Source organism: Ursus arctos, unplaced genomic scaffold (genome assembly GCF_023065955.2).
Source record: "Ursus arctos isolate Adak ecotype North America unplaced genomic scaffold, UrsArc2.0 scaffold_11, whole genome shotgun sequence".
Lineage (NCBI taxonomy): Eukaryota > Metazoa > Chordata > Mammalia > Carnivora > Ursidae > Ursus > Ursus arctos.
The window spans coordinates 12,871,249-12,899,050 of NW_026622775.1; the positions used below are offsets into that span (position 1 = coordinate 12,871,249).

General features: G+C 38.0%; 1 long non-coding RNA gene across 1 annotated transcript in view; it reads right to left on the reverse strand.

Moving 5' to 3' along the window:
• Positions 1–12,183: 12,183 nt before the first annotated feature.
• LOC130543335 (uncharacterized) overlaps positions 12,184–27,802 on the reverse strand; it is a 51,987-nt gene continuing 36,368 nt past the window's right edge. Inside the window, exon 3 of the long non-coding RNA XR_008958607.1 lies at positions 12,184–12,994. This is a non-coding gene — a long non-coding RNA (uncharacterized LOC130543335). The remainder of the gene's footprint in view (positions 12,995–27,802) is intronic.

The window sequence follows — 27,802 nt, forward strand, 5'->3', positions numbered from 1 at the left end:
AGAAGAAAAGCGTGGTTGGATTTAGTTACAACTCTCCCCTGACAGCCCAGGATAAAAGTGAACAAAGCACATGAGGAATGTTGAAGCCATTTTACCGAAGTGTGAGCTCCTCAAGGACAAGACCACGTTTCATTTAGCTTTATATCCCAGTGCTTAACACTGTGCCCAACACTTATTAGGCTCCAATAAACATTTGCTGAAATTAAATTCCTGAACTGACCCAAGCAAAGGAGCTTGAGCCTTTCCACTTCCTGCCTCCCACTTTCCACCGGGTGCGCTGGACAACACCAGTTGTTTGGTTATTACTGGGATTCAGTGAGGCCTTCTTAATACCAAATTTCCTTTCTAACCAGAGAAGACTTCATCCGTCCGGGTCTCCATCCTATCCAAAAAGTCCATCCCTCTAACACCTGCCTCGTTTTTGCAGGGCAATGGACTTGAGTTAAGCCTACACATTTGCCTCTCCAAAGCGGACTCACTACTGGCAGTTTTGAAGCTGCCCTGTTGGCTTGACCTTGCCTTGGTAGAGCCTTTCCACAGCTCTACTCCCTGTCCCAAACTCCCAAACGTTGGCTACGAATTTTTTTTAAAAAACCACTGGAGTTGGATATTTTAGGATTTCTCCTTTCAAGGGTTCCTGACCATGCCACTGAAGTTAAACAAGGAAAAGGAAGGCCAAAGAGACGGTCATATTTACTTTCTGGTAATCATTTTTAAGTGTGAGAGAGGACTACTGTCCTATAATTTAATGTATCCCAAAGAAAACCTGAGCATAACTTAAACATTTACTGTTAAAACCTAGGTTTCAATTAGAAACTGATTTAGTTCTCTAACCTAGCTCAAATAATCCATTTTAGTTTAACTTTCATGAATCATTTTATTGATTTTCCCCACTCTTATTTAATTAAATATTTGATTTTATTTCAGAATGAACTGGGTAAAAATATTAGGAATCCCAAGGTGTATTTGTCAAATATTTATTCCAGATGTTTTTATTCAAGATGCTTGTATGCACTATTTTGGGGTTTGTTTGTTTGTTTGTTTACTAATATTTTTCTGGCTCCAAAAGCATAATTAAAAGGGTACTTATGGAAGAGAGGTTGATTGACTTATTTTAGAGTTCACCAATCACAGATTCTTTTTTTTTTTTTTTTTAATTTATTCGACAGAGATAGAGACAGCCAGCGAGAGAGGGAACACAAGCAGGGGGAGTGGGAGAGGAAGAAGCAGGCTCCCAGCGGAGGAGCCTGATGTGGGGCTCGATCCCAGAACGCTGGGATCACGCCCTGAGCCGAAGGCAGACGCTTAACCACTGTGCCACCCAGGCGCCCCTCCAATCACAGATTCTTGATCTAATAGGTAACAGTTCTATTAGGAGTTGTCCACCTGTTTCTCCACCTTCTGCCTTGGGATTCTGGCTGCCTTGCTCAGATCCTGCTGCCCTCCCTCCCTTGCATGGCTTCCTCCACCAATTGTTTCACACTTGGTGGGGCTCTGCCAACACACCTAGTTCCCACACATCTGTGTACCTCGAAGAGAGGGAAATCATGAAAGAGAAAAGAGTAAATCGAAGGTCTACTTACATTTAACAGATTATAAAGCTGACACAGACAAAGTGGAGTTACCGACAGAAAATTCCACATCTGGATTTAATCATGTAGGTTTTAAAATACCTTTCCTAGAAAATAAAATGGCATTTATGTAATTGGACTATGAATTTAGGGGCCTCAATTTGGGTTTTGTCCTCTATTTTATAGGCAAAATATGACCTAAACAAATCTGTCCTTTACGTATCACTTCCCTCCTCTGCTAATATTTTCCTTCCCTCTCCTTTCATGCCTCCTTGCTGCTACCAACATGGAGACATTTAGGATACCCAGTCCCCATCCAATCCCTGAAATGCATTTCTTTCTCCCACCTCCACCACATCACAGTGTGTGTTTTGCGGGAAGGAGGGGTGTCTGCAAGGAGAAATTCTCTCCTGCCTGGATTAGGTACTACCTATAGCCAATAGCCGCAGATCCCTCCTCAGATTCTCATCACCCTTGATCAGATATCACAGCCAAAGGAAAGGGGAAGGCAATTCCATCTTGTCACAACTGCAAAAACCCCACTGCTGATTTTTTTTTCTGCCTTGCAATCCCTTTAGTAGCAACAAAGGAGCAAGGAAAAGGAACTGAAAGAAACAAGTATTTGACACTTTGCAGGCATTTCCCCACCACAAGGCTTAGAAGGCCCCAGGAGGTCCCCATAATACCCCTTGTCAGCTCTGCAACCTCCGGATTCCATCCCGCAACCTCATGGATTTCAGTCCCAAGAGCTCAACTACCCACAGCCTCATGGCCTAAAACCTAGAAAAGTGAAGAGGGGCATCTGTGGGCTCATATCACAGCAGGGAGGGGAGGCAGTCCTTGGAGTAGGGGCAGGGTACATATATACATCTGCATATCTGCATTTCCTCCGACAACTATGTTTTATGTATATAAACATTTGGTTTTATGGTTGTCTAGTAGAAGATGATTCTACTTCACATACACGATGGGTTGAATAGCTCTTGTGTTGTCCTATTTGGAAATACAACCAATATGCATATTATTTTTACAGAGTTCCAAAAACCAGTATACAAAATAACTTTTGGAAAATCTCCATTTGCAATTTGGGTACTGCCTGTATTTGGAGAAGCGAAGAGTTTTTGAACATATGGCATAAAATCAGCATTGAGTTGTACAATTCCAAGTGCAAACAATTTGTTAAAAGATCACTGAGCACTGCTCTTTCACATAAAAGGGGGAAAAAATCAAATCCTATGAAAGCCTGTGTGGGGACCATGGGAGATTTGAAATGATAAGGCATTATCAGGCTGTTAGAGCGGAGGGAATACAATAAAAGAATAATATTTAGCTAAAAGTTTAAGAGAAGAAAAGGTCCAGAATACATGTGATGAATTGCTAAGTGAATGAACAGTACAGTGATTCAGAGGCAGATGTCTGCTGCCCGTAGGAGGTCTCTGGCAGCGGAGGTAAAGTTTATACCTCTGCCATGTTGGTCACACTCTTCTCTGCCAGCCCTCAGCCATGAGGCTTAACAATACGTAACCATACGTATATAGTGTTGACCTTATCTATAGTGTTCAAGAGCAAAGGAAAAGTTCTGCTTAAGTCATTTGAGCTCTATTTTTTTATTGTTTAAAATTGAATTTTATAAACCAGAACAAAATACCTTTTTAAAATTTTGATTTTTTTTAAAGATTTTATTTTTAAGTAATCTCTACAGCCAACATGGGGCTCGAATTTATGACCCTGAGATTGAGTCACATGCTCCACCAACTGATCCAGCCAGGCACCCCCAAATTTTTATTTAATTTTTAAAATGTACCTAATGTTGGTGTAATCCCTATATGGAAACTAATTCTACAGATTCATTTTCAGTATTACTCAAAACAGACTAATAGATGAAGAATATATATAACATGTATTTTATATATATCTCAAAAAATAGTTCCTTCAGCCTTGGAATCAAACCAATGTTCAGTCTGGCTCTAGTTCTTCCTATGAGGTCTTAGATGAGTTCCCTTCCCTAAGCCAACAGCTTGACAAAAGAGATAATGGTACTTGCATGATATATCTGAGTGGAGTAATTGAGATAATTCATGTAAACTGTTGAACATAGGACTCAATAAATGCCAACTATGGAATGGTAGAATATTCTCCGTAACTGCCTTTGAATTCTTAACCACTCAAATTAAGTCACCCCATGAAAAACTGCTGGAAAAGGCAGGCAATGTGTTCAGAGCTCCCTTCCCACCCAGCTTGTGCCTCTTACTGCAACCCCAGTAATTCCCCTCTTGGATCAATGACAATCACAAGGCTGCTCTAACTCTACTCACTTGAGCGTTTGTCCTTTCTGATGTGTTCGCTTTCTCTACCCCTCAACAAGTTTGTCCCCCAAAGCCAATGAAAAACTAAGTATTTTGAGTTAAAATACTTTTCCTAAGGAGTTTGCCGAAATATAATGAATGGTTTTCAAATCCCTCAGTTGCAAGTGGGCTGTGGCCACAGATGAAAAGAATAAACAGACTGGAAGATGAGCAACACTAGCACTGCTTGCCCGTGATCTGAGGATCAGCGAACCTAGTGCTGAAAAGGAGTTATAGCTCCAATTTTCTGTCAAATGCAGGAATCCTTCCCAAAACTTCCTGACGAGTGGACTTCAGCTTTTTCTTGAAAACTACACTGATGGAGCAAATTTTTACTTGGGAGCCAGCGTACTCCATCTCTAGAAAGTCCAAATCGTTGGAAAAATCTCTCCTTCGACTGAGCCAGAAACCTACTTTACCCAGCTGTGATTCTGGTTCTGTCCTCCTATTGATTCAGTATCAGTTTAGAATCCAGCAGACCTGGGTTCAAATCCCTATCAAGTGTTTTGTTTTTGGCCTTTAGGGGGCACTAAAGACTCTCCCCCACTTCTCTCTCTGGACCTTCAAGACAGATTGGCTGAGTGAGCAGATCCAAGAACAGCAATTAGTCTACATTACTAGAGTCCTACTATCTTGTGAGATATAAATAAGTCTGTAACCACATAAATAATCAATGCCCTATTTTCCTTCCTTATGTATAGTGTTTTTCCTCACTTCATCATTGGAATCTTATGAACCATAATGATGAGATTTGATCATAGGTGGAAGTTGAAAGGGAGAGACAGAAGCTGGTTAGTCGTTTGGCCTAGCTAGAAGGAAACTATTTTGGGGTTTGGGGTCAAACCCCAGCTAATTGTAAAAAACCTGCATTTGTCTGGGTTTGTCCTCAGTTCATAAATGCCCTCTGGGGAACTCACTGCCTGGGAAAGGGGGGGGGATAGGGGGGAGGTAGGATATAGGGATCCTGGCTCCCTAGTCATCCATCAGTCACTGCTAACCTCTCTAAATATAGTTTGCCTGTCCGTAATATAGAGAGAACAGTTTTACTTAACAAAGTTGTAAGAATTAAAAATAGTAAGTTAAATGCTGGACACTGAGCAAATGACTATCATTTGAGTATGTGAAGACAATTATCAGGACTTTTCTGCTTCTTCCAGCAGCCAAAATGGCAGCCAATAAACTGTCATTGAACAAACAAGACCTTCAAATAAAATGTAAATGAGCTTTAAAAAAATTTTTTATAATATGGTAGTATGGCGATTACAAAAGGGATCACAAACTAGAAGCCAGCAGGATGGACATGCCATCCAGATGTATTTTATTTGCTACAAAACCATTTTACAATTGATTTTCATGCATTTTAAAAATCAGTAGTTTATCCACAAAATTATGGTTTACCAGGTTCCCTTGTGTATCTGTTAGAATGCTTTTGGCTACAAGTAAAAGACACCTCAACTCTAATTGCCTTAAAATAAGGTATTTTAACAGACTTTATGACCTCATGCAAAACAAAATGCCAGTTCCCCTGGGGTTGATTGCTTCAGTGCCTGGCTATGTCATTGAAGTCCCAGGCTCTTTCTCTGCTTGGTCATCTTAGTGCTAGCTTCATCTTAGACTCTCAGCAAATAACAAGGCATTACAACTAGATAGGAAAAGAAAAGACTGTTCTTTCTGTGCCTAAGAATCTTTCCCAGAAACTTCCTCAGAGATTTCTCCTCACACTTACTTTGTCATTATTGAGTCACATGCCCATTCCTGAACCATTTCACTGGCAGAAAGGATGGACTTAACTATGATTAGCTTGGACTAATTATCTGGAGTGTAATGTGTGCTTGGGAGGACACTGACCTATATATACTACACCTTGAAAAATGAAAAGATCTGGCAACATCACAACCCAAATACCCACATGGCAACATACATCTATAGCTGTTTCCATCCTTAAACCTAGGAAACAGCCTTCAGCTCATCATGGCCACCACCTGCCTGGACTTTGTTAAGCATGTAAGTTTATCACATTTAGTCTATACTTTTTTTATCTGGCAGGCCCACAATTTAGCAGCTTAAAAACAACAAGCACTTATTATCTCACAGAGTTCCTGAAAATCAGGAATCGGAGGTTGGGTAAGCTGGGTGGTTCTGGCTCAAGGTTTCTCGTGAAGCTGCAGTCAAGATGGGATGGGACTGCAGTCATCTGAAGGCTTGACCAGGCTGGAGGATCTGCTTCCGAGCCCACTCGTGGAGCTGGTGGCTGGAGGCTTCAGTTCCCCACCACATGAACTTCTCCATAGGGCCACTCACAGCATGGCACTGGCTTCCCCCAGTGCCAATGATCCAAGAGAGCAAAAAAAATGACCCAGACAGAAACTGCAAAGACTTTTATAATCTAATCTCAGGAGTGACACATATTCTATTGCTCACATAGTAAACTGCCCCTGGCACAGTGGAGGAGGAGACTACTCAAGCGTGTGAATTCCAGGAGGTGGGAGTCTTTGGGGACCATCTCTAAGGCTGGCTACCATAGTTCTGTTCTGCAAAATTGCCCTGTAATAGAAAATTTAAACAGATACTGTATTTGTAGGGTGGCTCTATGTATTTTCCAAATACTAAATATCTTAGGGAATGCATTGTCAAATAAGCAATCATTTTACACAAAACACAGGATCAACTCTAAACAAAAGTGTCTGAATTTCCCAACAATTGCATCTCCCACTCTACTTTATGAGCAGACTCACTCTTATTCTATGTCTGGCTGCAAGAAAATGAAAGATTTTGTCAATGAATTCAGGTATCCAGACCCCTAGTAAAAGACTCCCAAGTGTACCAGTTACCTGATAAGACTTAATGTGTCAACCAGTCTGGCGTTATTAACATTTTAACAGGACAAAAGAATGCATGGAATGGACAAAGGAATTATGGGATTTCAGACATGCCCTGAACTGAGTCCAAGGGAGCAGTGATTTGGATAAGGAAGATGCCTCTTAAAATTGTGTCACTTGTAAGGCTGTCCATATTAGAATACCGCTAATTAGAATACAAAGAAGGATAAAGCAAAACAAAAAAGGCATGATTTAGGGGTGCCCGGGTGGCTCAGTCAGTTAAGCATCTGCCTTCGGCTCAGGTCATGATCCCAGGATTGTGGGATCTAGCCCCGCATCAAGCTCTCTGCTGAGAGGGGAGCCTACTTCTCCCTCTCCCTCTGCCTGCCACTCCCCCTGCTTGTGCTCTCTCGCTCTCCATCAAATAAATAAAATCTTTTTTTAAAAAAAATAGCCATGGTTTAATTTGATGAGAAGACTACAACCCTTTCCAGTTAAATTTTATTCACTATCTATAAAACAAACAAATCCCAGCATTTTGTAATGCAACAAAGTTTCTTGGTCAAGAAATTAAGTTACACACATTTCTGTTGCCTTCCACACACCCTCATCTGAACAAAAACCTGAAAGCATCAAAAGTCTTATATTTATGCATAATACTGCTATAACAACGAGAAACAAAATTTGCTCTTAGAACTCAAATCAGAAAGAATTTCTTTTATTCTCCCCTTTCATAAAACAGTTACATTGTGAAAGACATATGCCCTCATTTTGGTACTGAAAGATAGATACAGTTTTGAAACAGAGACTCATTGGCAGTATTTTTAGCTAAGTTATGTAATAAAACAAACTCAGGGCATTACAAATATGACGTTACTCTAGACTTGCCTTTATTTTTAGAAAGCTTAGAAACCTCTACCCAGTATAAAAAGGCTCTACATATGACTCAATGTTCTTTGCTATCAAATGGTCATTAGAAAGATGAACTTGGCCCATCAGTCAACAAGGAAAACAATAGCGGGCACGTGGCATCACTTATGTTGGCGCTCACAACTGAGTCTAAACCAATGACAACATTAAGGAAGATGCTGGGTTCCATCTATGTGCCTAAAATAAGAAAAATTAACTAGGAAGGTTTTGTTCTGTGAAAGAATGGCTGTTAATGCAATGCATATGTCTTGTGGAATGCCTGTCTTCAGAAATATTTTAAGTAAATTATTTCAAAGAATCAAAAATAACTTTGAATGACATTAACCTCTGGAACTTAACTAGCTCAACAGGGCATATAATGATTAAAGCAGAAGGAAGAAACCTGTGAGAAACAGACCTTTTGAAGTGAAGAGTTTAAGATGTTTAAACACTGAAAACCAACAAAAAAGAAACCCCAAACAATAACATTGTTCAAATTCATCTCAGCAGCTTGCTGTCAATTTGACCCTTTGAACAAATTACATAACCTCCCTAAGCATCCTAAAATTGTTATGAGAATTCAGTTTTGTAAAACACTTACTTGGTACCTGGCTTGTTTGTTTGTTTGAGGGGGGATCAAAAGAGTATTAATTAAAGAGAAATTGAACAGGGTTTAGTCCATAAATTGCTATTATTGAAAATAATAAATGGCTTTGAAAACTTCTGGCCAATAACAGAAACATTTTCAAAGAAATTCTGTCTTTATTATGTCACGTTATGCAATGTAATTATTAAGGGTTAAGCTGTTCAAACCCCGACTCTGCTTCTTGCTCCTCAAGTGACATCAGGCAAATTGCTTACTTGTAACTTTTAGCTCGTCTTACTCATCTATAAAATGAGGATAATCCTAATACCTGTCTCAGAGGTGATCCTTGTTTGATGATTAAATAAAACAACACAATAACAGCGTAGTACCTGCCATACAGTCAGTTCTGGATAAATGATGGCTACTAATATTATTATTATTATTAAAACACAAACAGAATAAGAAATCTAAAGTTCTGGTGAGGGAAAATGAAAAGAATATTGGCTTTTCTTTACCACTTTTAATTGAATATGGCACACACTGGGTCACCAGGCTGTCTTTTGAGAAAGGGGCAGGAGATGTAAGTTCTGGACGTGGTCTATGAAACCACAGGATCAGTAACAAGCTTGGCCTGAAAACTGGATAAACACCAGGCTCACTGGCCTCAACTCATCGATGCTTAAGAGCGAGCATAACAATCTTCTGCCAACAGAAAATACTGATCCATTAACATAAATGTTACCTGAAAGAGCTCCTATTTTTTCTGTGCTTTTTTTTTTTTTTTGAGAGGAAAAACAAAGATTGCTTGTTTTTAAACATTTTAAGAGGCTCCCCCTAGGCTTTTGCACGAATTCCTGAGTATTAACAGGCCAAAGGAATGAGAAGGCATTCCCTTTGCTCAACCCTGGATGGATAACGCTTCCAACGCTTCCTTGCAGGCTATAGTCAGCTGCGAACTATTTTATTCCCCCTCCTTTCCCCGGGCCTCCTCCATCACCAACACTCTCTGAAAAGTAACCTAGATCCTTGGCAGGTTTCTAATATTTAACTTTTCCATCAGAAGAAGGGAGTGTTACAATTCATGTGAACACTGATAAGCTGAATTTACTAAATTTTTCTTAACATTAGTAATTAAGCTTATTTTTTGTATTGTCACTGTCCCATCTAAATAAGGGGATATTATAATATCTGGTGGACAGCACACAGATTGATGACCAATGGTCATTATGTCAAATTCTACTCAGCAATGTGACAGCTCAGATCTTTGCTAGCTCCTCTCGGAGTTGCATCTGTGGGTGACAAAGGCCACCTCAGAGTGATACTATGCTGAGATGTGAAAAGTGCTATGTTGACGACTTTAGTTTTTTTTTTTTTTTTTAAGATTTTTTACTTATTTGAGAGAAAACGCGACTGAGAGCAGGAGCTGGGGGGGTGGCAGGGGGAGAAGCAGGCTCTCCGCTGAGCAGGGAGCCCAACAAGGGGCTTGATCCCAGGACCCCCGAGATTATGACCTAAGCCAAAGGCAGATGCTTAACTGACTGAGCCACCCAGGAGCCCCTGCGTTGACTACTTCATTGGCACTCTACAAATGGTATATTTTATGCTCCATTGTTCTCCTTTGTATTAGCTCAATGTTTGTTCAATATTATTAGATGGCTAATGTTTTTCCCCCTTACTAAAGCATGCATTAAGAAGCAATTTCATAATCCAGACTGAAGTCGAACTATTAAGGAAAAGGTGTTGTAGCCCCTTGAGAACATGGTGGCCTTGAAAAAAAGAAAAAAAAAACACCTCACCCAGTGTGTTTTTGGAGTCGTGAAGTCTAGTAAATAATGTGTACGTAATTAAAATCTTAGCTTCTTTGGGAAAGAAGTGAACTTTGTCTTTTAAATTGGTAGACAAAGGAATTTAGAACAAATGAAAAATGTTGCAAAGCCTTTGAAACACAAAACAAATAAAATATGACCTCTAAGGACTAAATTATGCATTGGTACTTTTTTGGGTTCCCACACAGGAATTTTACATTTTTTTAACTTTATTAAAAGTATATTGGGGACGCCTGTGTGGCTCAGTTGGTTAAGTGCCTGCCTTCGGCTCAGGTCATGATCCCAGCTCCTGGGATGGAGTGCATCATGAGGCTCCCTGCTCAGCGGGGAGTCTGCTTCTCCTTCTCCCGCTCCCTCTGCCCTACCCCTGCTTGTTTTCGCTCTCTCTCTCAAATAAATAAATAAAATCTTTTAAAAAATAAATAAAAATATAAAACACTTAGGCAATCGAATTTTATGTCATGTAGCGTTTTTTTGTTTGTTTTACTGAAGAAATCAGTGGTCGTCACCTCCATTTTCCTCTGGATTTCAAGTACCAATTGTGGCAACTACAATATTATAGTTGGGGTTGACCCCTGGGCTTCCTTACCTACTGGCAACAGTAGCCCTGAGGGTTTTGCCTTTTTTCTGGGGCACACATTTCTAAACCAAAGCTTGCTGACATGGGTGTCACCTGGGTTTCAACTCTTGTTTTCACTATTATAAGGGCTCTATAGCCCAGTTGCCCTCTTTACTCCCTATCAGCATAGAACAATGCTAGTGTAAGGAACTCAGCCCTTTTCTGAATCTTCTCCAGGTCACAGTTCTCTACTTTAATCTTCTCTTTAAATTCTCTTGGCAATTAAGGGGCACCTGGGTGGTCAGACGGTTAAGCATCCGACTCTTGATTTCGGCTCAGGTCATGATCTCGGGGTCCTTGGATTAAGCCCCGCTTTGGGCTCTGAGCTCAGCAGGGAGTCTGCTTGAGGACTCTCTCTCCTTCCCTCTGCCCCTCCCCCCCCCCCAGAGCACACATGCATGCATGGCTGTTCTCTCTCAAATAAATAACTCTTTAAAAAATGAATAAATTCTCTTTGCAATTAAAAGAAACTCCTTCTATGTGATGACTTTGTCTTAGACTCTCAGTGGCTACGCTGTGTTTTTATTGTTGTTGCTGTTTTTGTTGATTTTGTCCCTCAAATGCATCTAGTTCATTGCCATTTCAGGCTTATTATAGTTGCTGCTCCCTCTTCTTAGAATGCCCCCCATTCATAGGGCCAGCTCCTCATCTCTTAGACCTTAATCAACTCTCACCTCCCCAGAAGGTCTCTCCATTCTTTACGTAAAACACTCATCATCAAACCTTCCCCATCACCACCACCAAGTCACTCTCTACCCATTGGACTTTTCTTTTTCCTTCATAGAACTTACCACTATCTGAAGTAATCTTCGTCTTTTACTATGTGCAATGTCTGACTCCACACTCCATTAGGGCAGGGATCTTGCCACTTTTGTTCTTTACAGAATCCCTGGTGTTTGGCACAGACCCATAGATATTTCACAAATATTTCTTGAAGAAATGAATGAATGAATAATTATCTTCACCCTCCTCTCCCCTATCTAAATCTTAGCAATTAAACAAAGTCCATTTTTCCCCTACAAATATCCTTCCAGAGGACTCTAACACACAACATTGATTGAAACAATGGCTCTCATTTTTAAAAGTACTAGACTACCTGTTAGAATTCCTCACCATTCTACCCTAAGTTTTGGTTGCTAGTCACCTCTGACTCAAATGATCCCCTTGATTTTAGGTCAGAACCAATAAATTCTGATCCCAATCAGTTCTCAGAGACTATTCAGCAAGTATGAAATCCCTTAAGGCATTTGTCCCAAAACTTAGTTCAGGGTTCTCAAGAGTGCCCCCAGCCTCTGACCCATCCTGGACAATGACTCTTAGGAAGAAGAGCAGTATAATCCCTAGCTTTTTTTTTTTTCTTTAGTAATTTCTATACCCAAAGTGGGGCTTGAACTCACAATGCCGAGATCAAGATTTGCATGCTTTACCAACTCAGCCAGCTAGGAACCCCTAGTCTCTAATTTTTCTTTTCTTTTTTTTTTTTTTTTTTAAGATTTATTTGTGTTTTTGAGAGAGACAGAGAAAGAGAGAGCATGTGCACGCATGCATGAGCAGGGGAGGGGCAGAGGGGGAGACTCTGAAGCAGACTCCCCACTGACTGGGGAGCCCAACATGGGGCTGGATGTCACTACCAATGAGATCATGACCGGACCCAAAATCAAGGTTGGACATTCAACCACTGAGCCGGCTAGGTGCTCCTAATCTCTAACTTTTCATACCAGCCTGCTCAAGACAGGAAGAACCCCATCCAGGCCCATTCTAGTCTTGGCTATCAACAGGCATCAAACCAAGGTAAGCCCTGTGTAAAATCGGTCTTTTTTAAACTCTGTGCATCTTGCTTTTCCTTATTTTTCACTTTGGGTGCCCTCTGGATCCCAGGCCTGCTTTGCTAGGTCTGGTGCTTTCCTGCTACTTAGAAGGTAGCCTCAGGAGTACAACCGGTGGGCTACAAGCTTTCCTCTTCTTGCAATTCCCTAATCTCAAACACCTTCTGATGGACGATATTGAGCTCTTAGTGTTTGCAAGTGGTTAATTTGATAAATTCCTTTGTGCTAGACTAAAAGAACCCTCAGGGCCTCTACTCCATCTCCAACAGTCTTAATTGTAGCTTTTTAAGATAACCATCCACTTTGTTGTGTTACCCAGAGGAATGAGAAAAGAGGTTAAAATTCTAGACCAGGTAAGAGGTGAAGGCGAACAACAGGTTGAGACAGATGCTTTTGATGAGTAGCTTGTTGAGTAGCTCAGATTTTTCTGGGTATGTGGCCAACAGTGTTCACAGATTTCCAGAACTTGATAAAGAATCGACTTGAACATGTCCTTTGGGGAAAAAATAAAATTATCCACTTGATGGTTTTGATTTTTATGGTGATTTCTAAACATCTATACTCCCAATTGTTCTCCCCTCATTTCTTCAGCCATTTTTCCCCCTGAATGCTCTCTTTGTCTCTTCCCACGCCCATTTCAGTGATATTTTTTCTACACAGCCTACTCAGCCAGAAACTGTTCTCCCTCTGCACCGTTTATATTTTCTCCTTTCACATATATGCCCTTCATTTATAAAAAGCCCTCTTTTGAAATCTGTTACTTGTATATTAGACATACCAGCTCTGAAATTTTCCCCTCAGGAATGAAATAAAGAGAAAAACAGGAGAAATAAAGATGAAAGTTGCAGTGGGTCTGTTTCTCATCTTCCTCTGTGGGACAAAGGGTAAGACAGGAACCAGGCTCTCCCTCGCTATGAAAAACCTACTAACCTTCTCTCATCCCTCTTGATGGATGGGAGCCTTAATTATTTGTCTCAAGTCATTAGGCTGTTAGAGAAATAGTTTGCCTTTTATTTATGCTCTACTCTTATTAATATTAACATTACTGATATTGATCATAATAACAAAAAACAATGAATTTACCGATATTCTTTGTCATTTACCTTCTCTAATCTGGTCTTCATTTTTTGCTATCATTAAAACAGGGTAGTATAAAATATCAACAACATATTAAAATAATAAGAAAACTACTGCCTCTCTGAGTGAGGCATGCCATAAATATTTTAACATAGTAGAAAGAAATATAAGATTATCTATGAAAATTATTTATTACAATAAAACTTTTCACATAAACTCAAAATAAAATTTAGAATTTCAGTTTTTTTGAATGAAGCAAAACCACTTGGAGATTTAAATTATAAAATATGTGTGGTGTGACTGTGAGATTTTATCTCAGCTTTTCTAGAAAGCATGAAAAATGCAACTGCATTTTTTACCACAGTGACATTACAATCACTTGGTCTGCTGAAATTACAATCAAGAAGAGCCTTTTGTCTCTGTCTATAAATGAGCTCTGTATTTACAGAGCAGTGTATTTCTTCAAGCTGTTGAGGATGGGCTCGTTACTAAAGAGATTTAGGTTACTATCTAGTGCAGCTTAGTCAGCGTGATAATGAGGGCACAAGGGAAATTTCAAAAAACAGTTGGTCTTAAATAGACAATGTGAATTTAGCTGGGAAGAGGCATAGACCACAAACATGAAAAGACAAGAGCTAGTACTATATTCTAACAGCACAGTGGTCAAAGGTAGTAGGAAATGAATAATGAACACAAATGTGAACGAATAAAAAACGCAGAGTGCCAAAACAGTATTCAAGTTTTTCCATCTAATTAAGAATGGTGTCAAACAAAAAGATAGGAAATCGCATTAAGAATACATTAAGAAATAAATTCTAGTGGGGAAATCACACAAGCACTTTTCTGACCAATAGCAGTATTTTTTTAAAAAGATTTTATTTTCAAGTAATCTCTACACTCAACATGGGGCTCAAACTTACAACCCCGAGATCAAGAGTCACGTGCTCTACCGACGGAGCCAGCCGGGCGCCCCTAATGGCACTATTCTGACTAATAAACTTAAAAGTCCGCTTTATGTTTTGTGCCATTTCAATAATAACAGTCCTCATCACTTGATTAATTCCTGGCAATGATAAATACATTGAATATATATTATCTCATTTAATCAACCCAGTGACCCTTTCAAGACAGATATTTTGCATGAGGATACTGAGGTTTGGTGAGATTAAATAATGGCTAGACCTTACGAGATGAAACTGGGACTCAAAACCAGGCCTTATTAGACCCCAAAGCACTTGCCCTTCACCGAGACCCCGTGTGGCCTCGCCCTGAATGCAGGCAGCTTACAGACAGTAAGAAGGGCAAAAGCTTTCTTCTTTCAAACAGATATGTGCAGGACTCTATGAGCTGACCAGTAAAAAACTAAGCCAAAGCAAAAGTATAAAGCACTAAGGTTTAAAAAAAAAATAAAGCCAATGGATTTCAGAGTCTGAGCTTTGTCTGGTTTCTTTGGTGATGAAATATAGTTGAACTTGTGAGCCTCTTGGAAAAATGGAGGCATTCGTGGGAGAAGATATGCAAAACATGATAATCCCGGGACTGTTGTTCTTATAATATAGCTATCTCTTTCAGACAGCAACATTAGTCATAACTTACACATTCTTTTTAAAATATATCACTGAGTCCATTTAAAGTTCCAAAATGTGTTACTCAGCACAGAAATAGAGTAACAGTTGTTATAACCAAATTCAGGGCTCCCGTCAGATATCTTTTATTGACATTATGTTGGTACACAGGAACATTAAACCCTTTGAATAAAGTGCTACATTCTCAACCTAGAAGATCTGGTGGGAAATAATTGATGTTTTAGTCTCAATTATTCAATTTAAATTGATGTTTCAAGCAAGTGGCTTTCTAGTTAATGAATATGTTTGTAGATACTTTAGTTCTTGCTTAATGCCTTGTTTGTACTCTATTCTAGAATTTATTACAGTCCTGCAATTGTTCGCTTCTTTATCATTCCCTCACTAAACTGTGAGCCACTGGGGTTCAGGAGCTATGTGTGTATGATTCCTCTCTGAAGAGCCATGGCCTTGACAATGCCTAGTAACTAGTAGACACTTATATTTTTACTTTTTGGAAAAATACAAGGAACAGAGTTTCTCAACCTCAGCTCCATTGACATTTTGGGCCAGACAATTGGGAGGTGGGGGGCGGGGGGCGCTGTACTATATGTACATTATAGATATATAGCAGTATCCCTGACATTTACCCACTAGATCCCAATAGTTACTACCCACTCAAGCCAAAATATCTCCAGACATTGCAGACAAATGTTCCTGGGGGTGCAAAACCACCTCCAGTTGCGAACCATTGACATAGAAAGATGCATACACACACAGAGATGAAAGCACGATGCTTCTAATTTATTAATTTATTTTTTCAAATTTCTTCGACAAGTACATGGAGTACAAAAAACAAAAGCACAAGAGAATATATAGTAAGGGGCACCTGGGTGGCTACGTTGGTTAAGCAACTGACTCTTGATTTTGGCTCAGGTCATGATCTCAGGGTCATGGAATCCAGCCCTGTATCAGGTTCCAAATTCAGCAGGAAGTCTGCTCAAGATGCGCTCCCTCTCCTTTTGCCCCACCCGCCCCCGGGCTCTCTCTAAAAATAAAAAATAAATCTTTAAAAAACAAAAAAGAATATATAGTAAAAGGTAAATCTCTCTCCCTCCCTTGTTTCTCCAACAGTTTCTTGTATTTGTATTTTATTCTAGACCTGACATGTTCATCACAGATGCCACTAGGTATACCTGTGGCTAGTGTGCATTTGGGATATAGTTTGTTCTGAAACGTGCTAAGTATAAAATACACAATGAATTTTGAAGACTTGAATGAAAAAAAGAGTGTAAAATGTATCATTAATAATTGTTTTACATTTACATGGAAGAATCACATTTTTTGTTAATATTTTGGATATATTGGATAAAATAAAATATACAATTAAAACTAATTTCACTTTAAGTTTTTAAAGATTTTATGTATTTGTCAGAGAGAGAGAGAGAGAGAGCAAAAGCTGGGGGAGCAGCAGGCAGAGGGAGAAGCAGGCTCCCTGCTGAGCAAGGAGCCCAAGGCTGGACTCAATCCCCAGGATCCTGGGATCTTGACCTGAGCCAAAGGCAGACACTTAACCGACTGAGCCATCCAGGCATCCCTAATTTCACTTTTAAAAAACAATTTTACTATGGCTACTAAGAAATTTAAAGTTACATATGTAACTCACATTATATTTCTATTGCACAGCACACTTTTAGAGAAATTTTCTTTGGGGTTATAAACATACAAATATACGTGTATTTAATGTTGTTAAACTTAATACTTTTATATACATTGTTTTATTTTATACTTACCATAAACATAATATATGATACTTAGTAAATACCTAATAGATGTTTATTGAGTCAGTAAACAATTGGATGATTATGTGTATACACATATAAATATATACATACCAGTTCATATACATATATAGTGTTTTTTACATAGGACTTTCACATGCTTTTATTTGATTCTCATAACTTTGAATATAGATATTTTATTATCACCCTCATTTATTTCATGTGTAAACTGGGTATGGCAATATTCTTGTGAAGATTAAATATATTTATATAATTAAAGAACTTAGAACAGTATTTATCAGATTACAAGAACATCATCATCCTTCTCTTCTTTGTTATCATTATTGTTTTTGTGTCAACTATTTTTTTAAAGATGAGGACACCAAATCTCAGAGAGAATAATGCCCCTAACATTACACATTATGTGTAATCACATATCACATATATGTGATTACACATTAGCAACATGGCTGGTCAAAATTGGAATCTCATGCCTTGACTTAGAAATTCATGCACTCATCTCTATCTTATGCTGCCTCATTATATTCATTTAAAAACACAGGAAACACAGTTCCCAGATCTTGTTTTTAAATACCATTCCCCTACAAAAGGAACCAGGCTTCTTGGAAAACTATTTCCAGGTCTGGATCAGTAAAGTACAAACCTGAAATACTTTGATATGCCAGACAATAAAGAAATGCTTAAAAATTGAGGGTGTATGGGAGTTTTGTGTGCATTTCTGAAACTTTAAGATAAATTTCCAGTAATTCCAATTATTTCAAAATATTAAGTTAAAAAATACGCAAATATTTAGAATGTCAAAACATGTATCTATGTAATTTAAGGGTTAAAGTAGTATAAGCAGGGGGTGCCTGTCTGGCTCAGTCAGTAGAGCAAGCAACTCTTGATCTCAGGGTTGTGAGTCCAAGCCACATTGGGGGTAGAGATTACTTAAAACAAAAATTTTAAAAATAAGTAATTTTAAAATCTTAAAAAAAAAAAAAAGTATAACCACAATGGAAGTTGACATTTAGGACTGAATGAAAAAGAATTTATTTATCCAAATTTGTGGGATACAGTTATGATGGCAATTGGAGGGAATTACAAAACTTTATTATTTTTTTTAAGATTTTATTTATTTGCCAGAGAGAGAGAAAGAGAGAGAGAGAGAGAAGAAGGCTCCCTGCTGAGCAAGCAGCCCAACATGGGACTCGGATCCCAGGATCTTGGGATCATGACCCGAGCTGAAGGCAGACACTTAACCATCTGAGCCACCGAGGCGCCCCAAGGAATAATAAAACTGTAAATACGTATATTAGAAAGTAACATAAATATAATGGGACAAAGTGATATCATGTGCTTCCTAATGTAATGCATTTGAGGGAGACATATCATCTTTTCAATACTTTTATCAAAAACATATCAAATTACTCTAATCATGAGGAAACAATCACACAAATTGAAATTGTGGGACATTCTACAAAACATCTGGCCTGGATGCTTCAAAAACATCAGTCATGAAAATCAAAGAGAATACCAGAACCCTCCTAGAGTAAAAGAGGATGGAGAAACCTATCATCTAAATGTGATGCTTGTTCCTGGTCTGGGTACTGGATTAAAAAAAAAAAAAGGTATAAATGTTATTATTTAGACAACTGGGGAAATTTACAAATAACAATATTACTGTATAGAATAAAATTTCTTGATTGTGATAATGGTATAATGTTTGTGTAGAACAGTATTTTGTTCTGTAGGGGGATGTATCATGATATTAGCAATGATAGAGATAGATGCATGACAGAAAAAACGAATGTGGCCAATATTAACACTTGGATTAGAGGATGAGTACTCTGATAGTTGGGTCTTCATTGTTTTGTTATTTTTTTCATTGCTTCTTAAGGTTTGAAATTTAAGAAACTTTTGTTAAGCACTATGTGCTGGGAATACAAAGATAAACAAGGCTCTCTTGCCTAGGGAAATCCTAACTTTGTGGAAAAGATGGCATGATTGAATTGCTGTAGTATATGCTGATAGGTGCATGAATATAGATGTAAAAAATTATGCAGTAAATAGGTAGGGAATTTAGTTAATAAAAATTATTATCAGGACAGCATGGTCCTGGGGTCCTGGGATCGAGTCCCACATCGGGCTACTTGCTCAACAGGGAGCCTGCTTCTCCCTCTGTCTGCTGCTCCCCCTGCTTGTGCTATCTTCCTCTCTCTCTCTCTCTCTCTCTCTCTGACGAATTAATTAATTAATTAAAAACCAAAACATGTGTTTTAGTCCATTCGGGATGTTATAATGAAATACCATAGACTGGGTGGCTTATGAACAGCAGAAATTTATTGCGCACAGTTCTAGAAGCTAGAAAGTCTGAGATGAGGGTGACAGCATGGTCAGGTGAGGGTTCTCTTCTGGACTGCAGACCTCTGTGTATCCTCACTTGGAAGAAGTGGGTAGGGAGTCCTGTAAGGTCTCTTTTTTAAGGGTACTAATCCCATTCATGAGTGCTCCACCCTCACAACCTCATCAACTCCCTAAGGCCCCACCTACTAATACCATTACCATTGGGAGTTAGGATTTCAGTATATGAATTTTGGGAGAACACAATTTTCAGACCTTAGCAACATGGTTAGGCACATTAAAAAGACATTTTTTAAATTGAAGTATAGTTGTTATACAATGTTATATTAGTTTCAGGTGTACAACATAGTTATTTGACAGTTCCATACATTACGTAATACTTACCAGAATAAATGTAGCCAACGTCTGTCACTGTGCAATATATTAGAATATTATTGACTATCTGTATGCTGTACTTTTCATCCCCATGACTTATTTACTTTATAACTGGAAGTTTGCACCACTTAATTCCTTTCACCTATTTTGCCCCCCCCCCTTTTCCCTCTGACAACCATCAGTTTGATCTTGTATTTATGAGTCTGTTTCTGCTTTTGTTTGGTTGGTTGGTTGGTTTTTAGATTCCACATATAAGTGAAATCATATGGTATTTGTCTTATTTCATTTATCACTATGCACTCTAGATCCATCATTGTCTTATTTCATTTATCACTATGCACTCTAGATCCATCATGTTGTTGCAAATGGCAAGATTTAATTTTTTTTAAAGCTAAGTAACATAAACTTACATATAAAATACATATACATACATACACACACACACCCCATCTTCTTTATCCATTCATCTATCTAGGGACACTTGGTTGCTTCCATATCTTGGCTATTGTAAATAATGCTACAATAAACATAGGGATGCACATATTTTTTCAAATTAGTGTTTTCACATTCTTTGGGTAAATACCCCATAGTGGAATTACTAGATCATATTGTATTTCTATTTTTAATTTTTGGGGAATCTCCATACTGTTTTCCACAGTGGCTGCACTGATTTGTGTTCCCACCAACAGTGCACAAGGGTTCATTTCTCTCCATTTCCCGGCCAACAATTGTTATTTCTTGTCTTTTTTATACTAGTCATTCTGACAGTGAAGTGATATCTCATTGCGGTTTTGATTTGTATTTCCTTAATGATTAGTGATGTTGAGCTTCTTTTCATGTGTCTCTTCGCCACCTGTATGTTGCAAGTTTAATTCTTTTTCTTTTTTTCATCCTCCCCTGCCTCCCGCACATTTAAAATTTTATCAGGTATCACTCTATTGTCCTACAAGAAAGTTCTACCAACTGACACTCCCCATAAATGGTGTTTGAGAGTGACTTTCCTCTCTTTAATGTTTTCATTACCTATGTTTAGCATCTTTCTAATTATTTTTTTTTCTCTTCTCTGTATTTAGATCATTTAATTCACTTAGAATCCCCATTGAAACTGCAGCACAGGGGTGCCTGGGTGGCTCAGTCGGTTAAGCGTCTGGCTTCGGCTCAGGTCACAATTCCAGGGTCCCTGCTCAGCAGGGGGTCTGCTTCTCCCTCTGCTCCTTCCCCCCACTCATGCATGTGTGCTATCTCTCTCTCTCAAATAAATAAATAGAATCTTTTAATAATAAAATTTTTAAAAAGAAGCCGCAGCATATCCTCTACTGTGAAACATTCATGAAAGACTTTCTACAAATATTATGAAAGAAATAACATTGTATTTTTTTTCCCCAACATGATAGGTGAAATTGTCTTTAATTGTTAAGTCTCTTGGGTGATTTATCTTTCAGATATACTTATATAAATGTCCAAAGACATTTCCATTTAGGGGAATAGAATCTATAGTAGAGAAATTTGGGGGAAGGTTAGAGGAAGAAAGATATTCAGTAAGGTTAATTATTTTTAGTATAATAAAATGATTCCTCTGAAATTCATTTTATGTTAAAATTTCTTTCAGAGCCAGGGCAGCCCTTCAGGGGCTTCACCCTGCTGGTGAAGATGCATGAACAGATCCCACCAATTGTACATTTTGGAAAATAAAACTTCATTAAATCGAAAAAATTTTCTTTTCAGAAGTTGAAAAATCGAGTAAAGAGCTATAATTTCATATTCTCACAACAAAATGTTAACAATAATTATCTGTGGACCATGGAATATAAGAATTTTAATTTTCTCAGTTTTTCTTAATTTGTATACTTTCTATAATGATAGTAATTTTTTAAAGATTTTATTTTTATTTATTTATTTATTTATTTTAAAGATTTTATTTATTTGACAGAGATAGAGACAGCCAGAGAGAGAGGGAACACAAGCAGGGGGAATGGGAGAGGAAGAAGCAGGCTCACAGCAGAGGAGCCTGATGTGGGGCTCGATCCCGTAACGCCGGGATCATGCCCTGAGCCGAAGGCAGGCGCTTAACCGCTGTGCCACCCAGGCGCCCCTTTTTTAAAGATTTTAAAGATTTTATTTATTTATTAGAGAGAGGGAGAGAGAGTGAGCACCAGCAGGGGGAGGGGCAGAGGGAAAGGGAGAAGCAGACTCCCTCTGAGCAAGGAGCCTGATGAGGGGCTCCATACCAGGACCCTGAGATAATGACCTGAGCTGAAGGCAGACACTTAATCGACTGAACCACCCAGGTGTCCCTAAAACACATGTTTTTATTCTTATCTTACAGGTTTTGGAACATACACAGTGAACTTAAGAGAGAAAGAGAGAGAGAGAAAGAGAGGGAGGGAGGTAGGGAAGGAAGGAAGGAAGGAAAGAAGAAAAGAAGGAAAGAAAAGAAAGAAAGAAAAGAAAGGGAACATTTAATTATCCTTGGGAGACAGAGGAATAACATGGATAATGAAAACATTAAGGTCCACTGATTTACACACAAGCTTCAATCCCCTCACTCATTAAAGATTTTATTAAATCTTCTAAGAAATAGCGAAATGATGGACAATGCGTCCTCTGCTTCACTATCCCCAAATCACTCTTGGCAGACATGCTGATGATTAGTGAAATGGCTGAACGGCCAGCAAAAGTGAGACAGAGTAGAAACAAAATGCTTGTATAATTCCCAAACAGAACAATCAGCCACCAAATAATTAAGGTTTGACTATGCAATAGATGTAAATTATGTCTAACAAATCCCTTCTGCTCAGCCCTTTCACTATAACATGCAAAATGCATTGTATAGAGCAAGTCTTCCCACAAATGTTTCACAGTTGAGGATGTGCTATGGTCTCAAGGGGGATTCTAAATGAATTAAATGGCCTAATTACAGATAAGAGAAAAAAAATAATTTGAAAGGTGTGAAATGGTTGACCAGTACTGAGATCTCTAATACCTCTTCAGAGGTCCCTGTTATGTTAACATCATGCCTATAAGGAAATGATAACAAATCAAACAGATTAATTGCATTCACAGAAGGTATTTTATAATCGCACAAGTGTCCCTAAAAGGCAACCTAAGTGAAATAAATCAAAGCTTTTTACCTCAGAGAGGCACAACCCAGTTTTCTTAAGAGCAGAACTGCCTATTGGGTCTTTATAGCTAGTCTGTCCACTTTGAATCTCTGAAAATGTGAATGTGTATTGTTAGCCCAGTAACATTTATACATTTCCTAAAATTTTTACTTTTAATACATCCAGGGGCGCCTGGGCGGTTCAGTCGGTTAAGCAACTGACTCTTGGTTTCAGCTCAGGTCATGATCTCCGGGTCATGGAATTGAGCCCGGAGCCAGGCTCTGTGCTCAGTGGGGCATCTGCTGGAGATTTTCTCCCTCTCCCTCTGCCCTCCCCCACTCATTTGCCCGTGCACTCTCTCTCTCTAAAATAAAAAAATTAAATAAATAAATCCAAAATATTTTTATTTGTGTGTACGTGTGTGTTTGTGTGTGTATATGTGTATGTGTCAAAAGAGATGTGACAGTCCAGATATGGGTCAGAACCTGAGAACATAAAATTATCTTCTAAGATCTATTTTCTCTGATGTGATAGTTTACATTCAAGTTCCCACAAGTTTATGAAAAGAAGTCAACATTGACCGTTCGATGTTACTTTTTATATGTGGATCCATGTCATTTAAATGTAATTACTAATTTAGATAAAATTTATTTTATAAATATCATAGGGTCTGTAAATATTTTTCTCCTTAAGCTATTATGTATTTTAATTTATGATATTAGTTGTTATTTTAATTTGAAACTTCTTGATTTAAAGTGTTATATATTTTTGGAATATAATCAGTTACATCCAAACTATGAGCAGCAGCAGGATTATTGACAATATCCAACACAATGAGGCTGATTCATAGCTTTAGACATTTGGTTTGCTCCTAATTGAATATAGCAGTTTTAAATTTACCAAATTATTTACCTTTCTTTTTTCTTAAGATTTTATTTATTTATTTGACAGAGGACGGCAATAAGCAGTCTCTCCGCTAAGCAGAAAGCCCAACAGGGGGCTCCATCCCGGGACCCCGGGATCATGACCTGAACCAAAGGCAGACACCCAACCGACTGAGACATTCAGGTGCCCCCCAAATTATTTACCTTTGAAAATAATTTCCTTTTACTCTACTAGATCTAGGTTTATTTTTTCTTAATAATTGGCTATTACTATATTATCTTTCCTTCCTCCTAAGCCAATGCATTACAAATTAAGTAAACATTTAATGAGTCACCTATTTAACATACTTAGGGTAGGAAAAACTCCATGTGGTTCAGTTCTGGAAACTCCATTATAAAGTAGAAATCTTGGGGTACCTGGGTGGCTCAGTTGGTTAAGTGTCTGACTTTTGATCTCAGCTCAGTGGAAATCTGTAAAGGAATGTGCATGCTCAAATTTGGAGGTATAATATTACAAGTGAATTAAAGCACTTGTCATTTTAAGTGTAGAAAAATGTACTATGAGTATCTAATAATTAAAACCATCTAAAACCAGTAAAATTGGGCTCTAAATTATGTAATTATAGATTTGATTGCTGGAAGGAATTGTGGTAACCTATCTAATACAATCCCCTCACTTTACAAATGAAGAAACTCAGGTGAAAATAAGTTAAGTGATTCTTTCCAAAACTATCCAGTTACATTGTAGTGACAATGGGACTAGAAACCAAGACACCAGACTCTCAGTTTGATGCTCATTTTAGTGGCACATACTGACTCCATGATATGAACAGTGTATATTTGTACACCAAAAATCCATTAGTCTCAAAAATAATGGAATAACAAGTAGATGCTGATATATTATAAAGATAGCACATAAAAACATAAATATTTAATTAGTCAAACCAAATATGTTAATAAAGTATATTAGATAATAACTGGTTATGGCTCTCTTAAAATTTACTAACTAATGCATTCCTCATCTCTTAATAATCTTCCAGGAGCAAGATGAACAAATTTTTTTTCTTTCTTCTTTTTTTAAAATTATTTATTAGACAGACACAGAGAGAGAGCACAAGCAGGGGGAGCAGCAGGCAGAAAGAGAGGAAGAAGCAGGCTCCCCGCAGAGCAGGGAGCCCAACGGAGGGCTCGATCCCAGGACCCTGGGAGACCTGAGCTGAAGGCAGATGCTTAAGTGACTGAGCCACCCAGGCACCCCTCCTTTTTTTTTTTTTTTTTTAAGATTTATTTATTTTAGAGAGAGAAAGAGCAAGCAAGGGGAGGGGCAGAGAGACAGAGAGAGAGAATCCTAAGCAGACTCTGTGCTGAGCATGAAGCCTGACACAGGGCTCAGTCCTGGGACCCTGCGATCATGACCTGAGCCGAAATCAAGAGTTGGACACTTAACCTACTGAGTCACCCAGGCACCCCAATTAATTTTTCAATCAACCATTCCTTTTCAAAACACTAGCCTTTGCAATATCTTAGAGGAGTCAATAATATTTATTGAGCACCTTTTATTATTAGGTCAGAGACTGTTCTAGGCAGTGGGAATGCCAGTGGTTAGACAAGACAAAGAGGGTTCTTGTTCTTATGGAGCTTATATTCTAACAAGTGTGCATGCATGGGTATGTATGTGTGTTTGCAAGTGCATGTGTGGTGGTGGGGAAGAGTCAAACAAAAAATAAATCTCACAGAGTGAAAAGGGCTGTGAAGAATAAAGGATGCATAACAGAATAGCTAGAGATCATGTAGATTGATGGTTGATAAAGGTTTCCAGAGTAATTGAGCCCTAAAAACAAGAAAGGGCTAGCCATGAAATACCGGATGAAAAGTATCCCAGGTGGAAAAGCTAGTGCAAAGGATTTAAACTTGGGATAAGCTTGGCCCACTGAAGAAACAGGGAAAGACGTAAATGCTAAAGATAAATTAAAACAAAGAATAGAAAAATAATAGAGAAAACTAGTAAAACCAAAAGTTGGTTCTTTGAAAAGAACAAAATTGACAATACAAATCTTCTTTTTTTTTTTTTTTTGCCAATCTAGCTGAAGATTAAGACTCACATGCTAAAATCAGAAATAAAAACAGGAACATTACAACCAATTCTGCAGAAATAAAAAGGATTCTGAGAGTACTATAAACAATTGTATGCCAATAAATTAGATAACCTATACAAAATGGACAAATTCCTAGAAACATAAAACTTACAAAGACTGAAACACAAAGATATAGAAAATCAGAATAGAGCCATAATAAAGTAAGGAGATTGAATTAGTAATCAAAACATCCTGACAAAGAAAAGCCCTGGACCTGATGACTTCACTGGTGAATTCTACCAAACATTTAAAGAAGAAATAACAGCAATCTTCTCAAACTTCAAAACAACTGACGTAGAGGAAACACTTCCTAACTCCTTCCATCAGTCCAGCATTGCCCTGATACTAAAGCCAAAGATATTACAAGAAAAAAACTACACACCAATATCCCCTAGGAAAATTGATGCAAAAATCCTCAACAAAATATAAGCAAACATAATTCAGCAGTATACGACAAGGACTATATACCATAACCAATAGGGGTTTATTCCTAGAATGAAAGGTTGATTCAACATATGGAAATCAATCAATGTAATACATCACATTAACAGAATGAAGGAAAAACACCACATGATCATCTCAATTGATGCAGAAAAAGCATCTGACAAAATTCAATACTCTTTCATGATAAAAACATCCAACAAACTAGAAATAGAAGGAAACTACCAAAGCCATATATTAAAAATCCACAATTATCATCATACTCAACAGTGAAAGACTGAAAGCTTTTCCTCTAAGAGCAGGAACAAGAAAAGGATGCTCACTTTTACCATTTCTATTCAACATAGTACTGGAAGTTCTAGTAAGAGCAATTAGGCAAGAAAAAAGAAATAAAAGTCATCCAAATTGGAAAGAAATAGAATTATCTGTTTGCAGATGACATGATCTTATATGTAGATAAACCTACAGATTCTACACAAAACCTGTTAGAATAATTATGAATTCAACAAAATCGTAGGATACAAAATCAACATGCGAAAATTAGCTGCATTTCTATTAACAATGAACAATTAAAAAAGAAAACAATTCCATTCACAATAGCATCAAAAGAATACTTAAGGGGTGCCTGGCTGTCTCAGTTAGTAGAGAGTGCAACTATTGATCTCAGGGTTGTTGAATTCGAGCCCCACATTGTGTGTAGAGATTACTTAAAAATAAAATTAAAAAAAAAGAATATTTAGAAATTAACCACGGAAGCAAACAACTTGTACAAAGAAAACTACAAAACACTGCTGAAAGAAATTGAAGACATAAATGGAAAGACATCCCATTTCCATGGTTTGGAGGACTTAATTCTGTTAAGATGTTGCTATTACCCAAACTGATCTACAGATTCATTGCAATCTCTATCAAAATCCCAAGGACATTCTTCACAGAAATAGAAAAACCCATTCTAAAATTCATATGGAATCTCAAGGGACTCCAAATAGTCAAAACAATTTTAACAGATATGAACAAAGTTGGAAGACTCACACTTCCTGATTTCAAAGCTTACTACAATACTACAAGTGATGAAAACAGAATGAAAATCCTGGATGTTCAAATTATGTTCAAATGATTTTCTTTTTCTTTTTTTTTTTAAGATTTTATTTATTTATTTGACAGAGAGAGAGAGAGCAAGCGAGCACAAGCAGGGGGAGCAGCAGGCAGAGGGAAAGGGAGAAGCAGGATCTCCACTGAGCAGAGAGCTCGACATCGGGCTCAATCCCAAAACTCTTGTGCATGACCCGAGCCAAAGGCAGACACTTAACTGATAGAGCCACCCAGGTGCCCCTCAAATGATTTTCAACAAGGATGCCAAGACCACACAATGGGGACAGCACAGTCCCTTCAACAAGCGGTATTGGGAAAACTGGATATCCACATGCAAAAGAATGAAACTGGACCCTTACTTAACACTATATACAAAAATTAATTCACAATAGATCAAAGACCTAAACATGAGAGCTAAAACTATAAAGTCTTAGAAGAAAACTTAGGAGGAAAGCTTGATGACATTAGATTTGGCAGTGATTTCTTGCA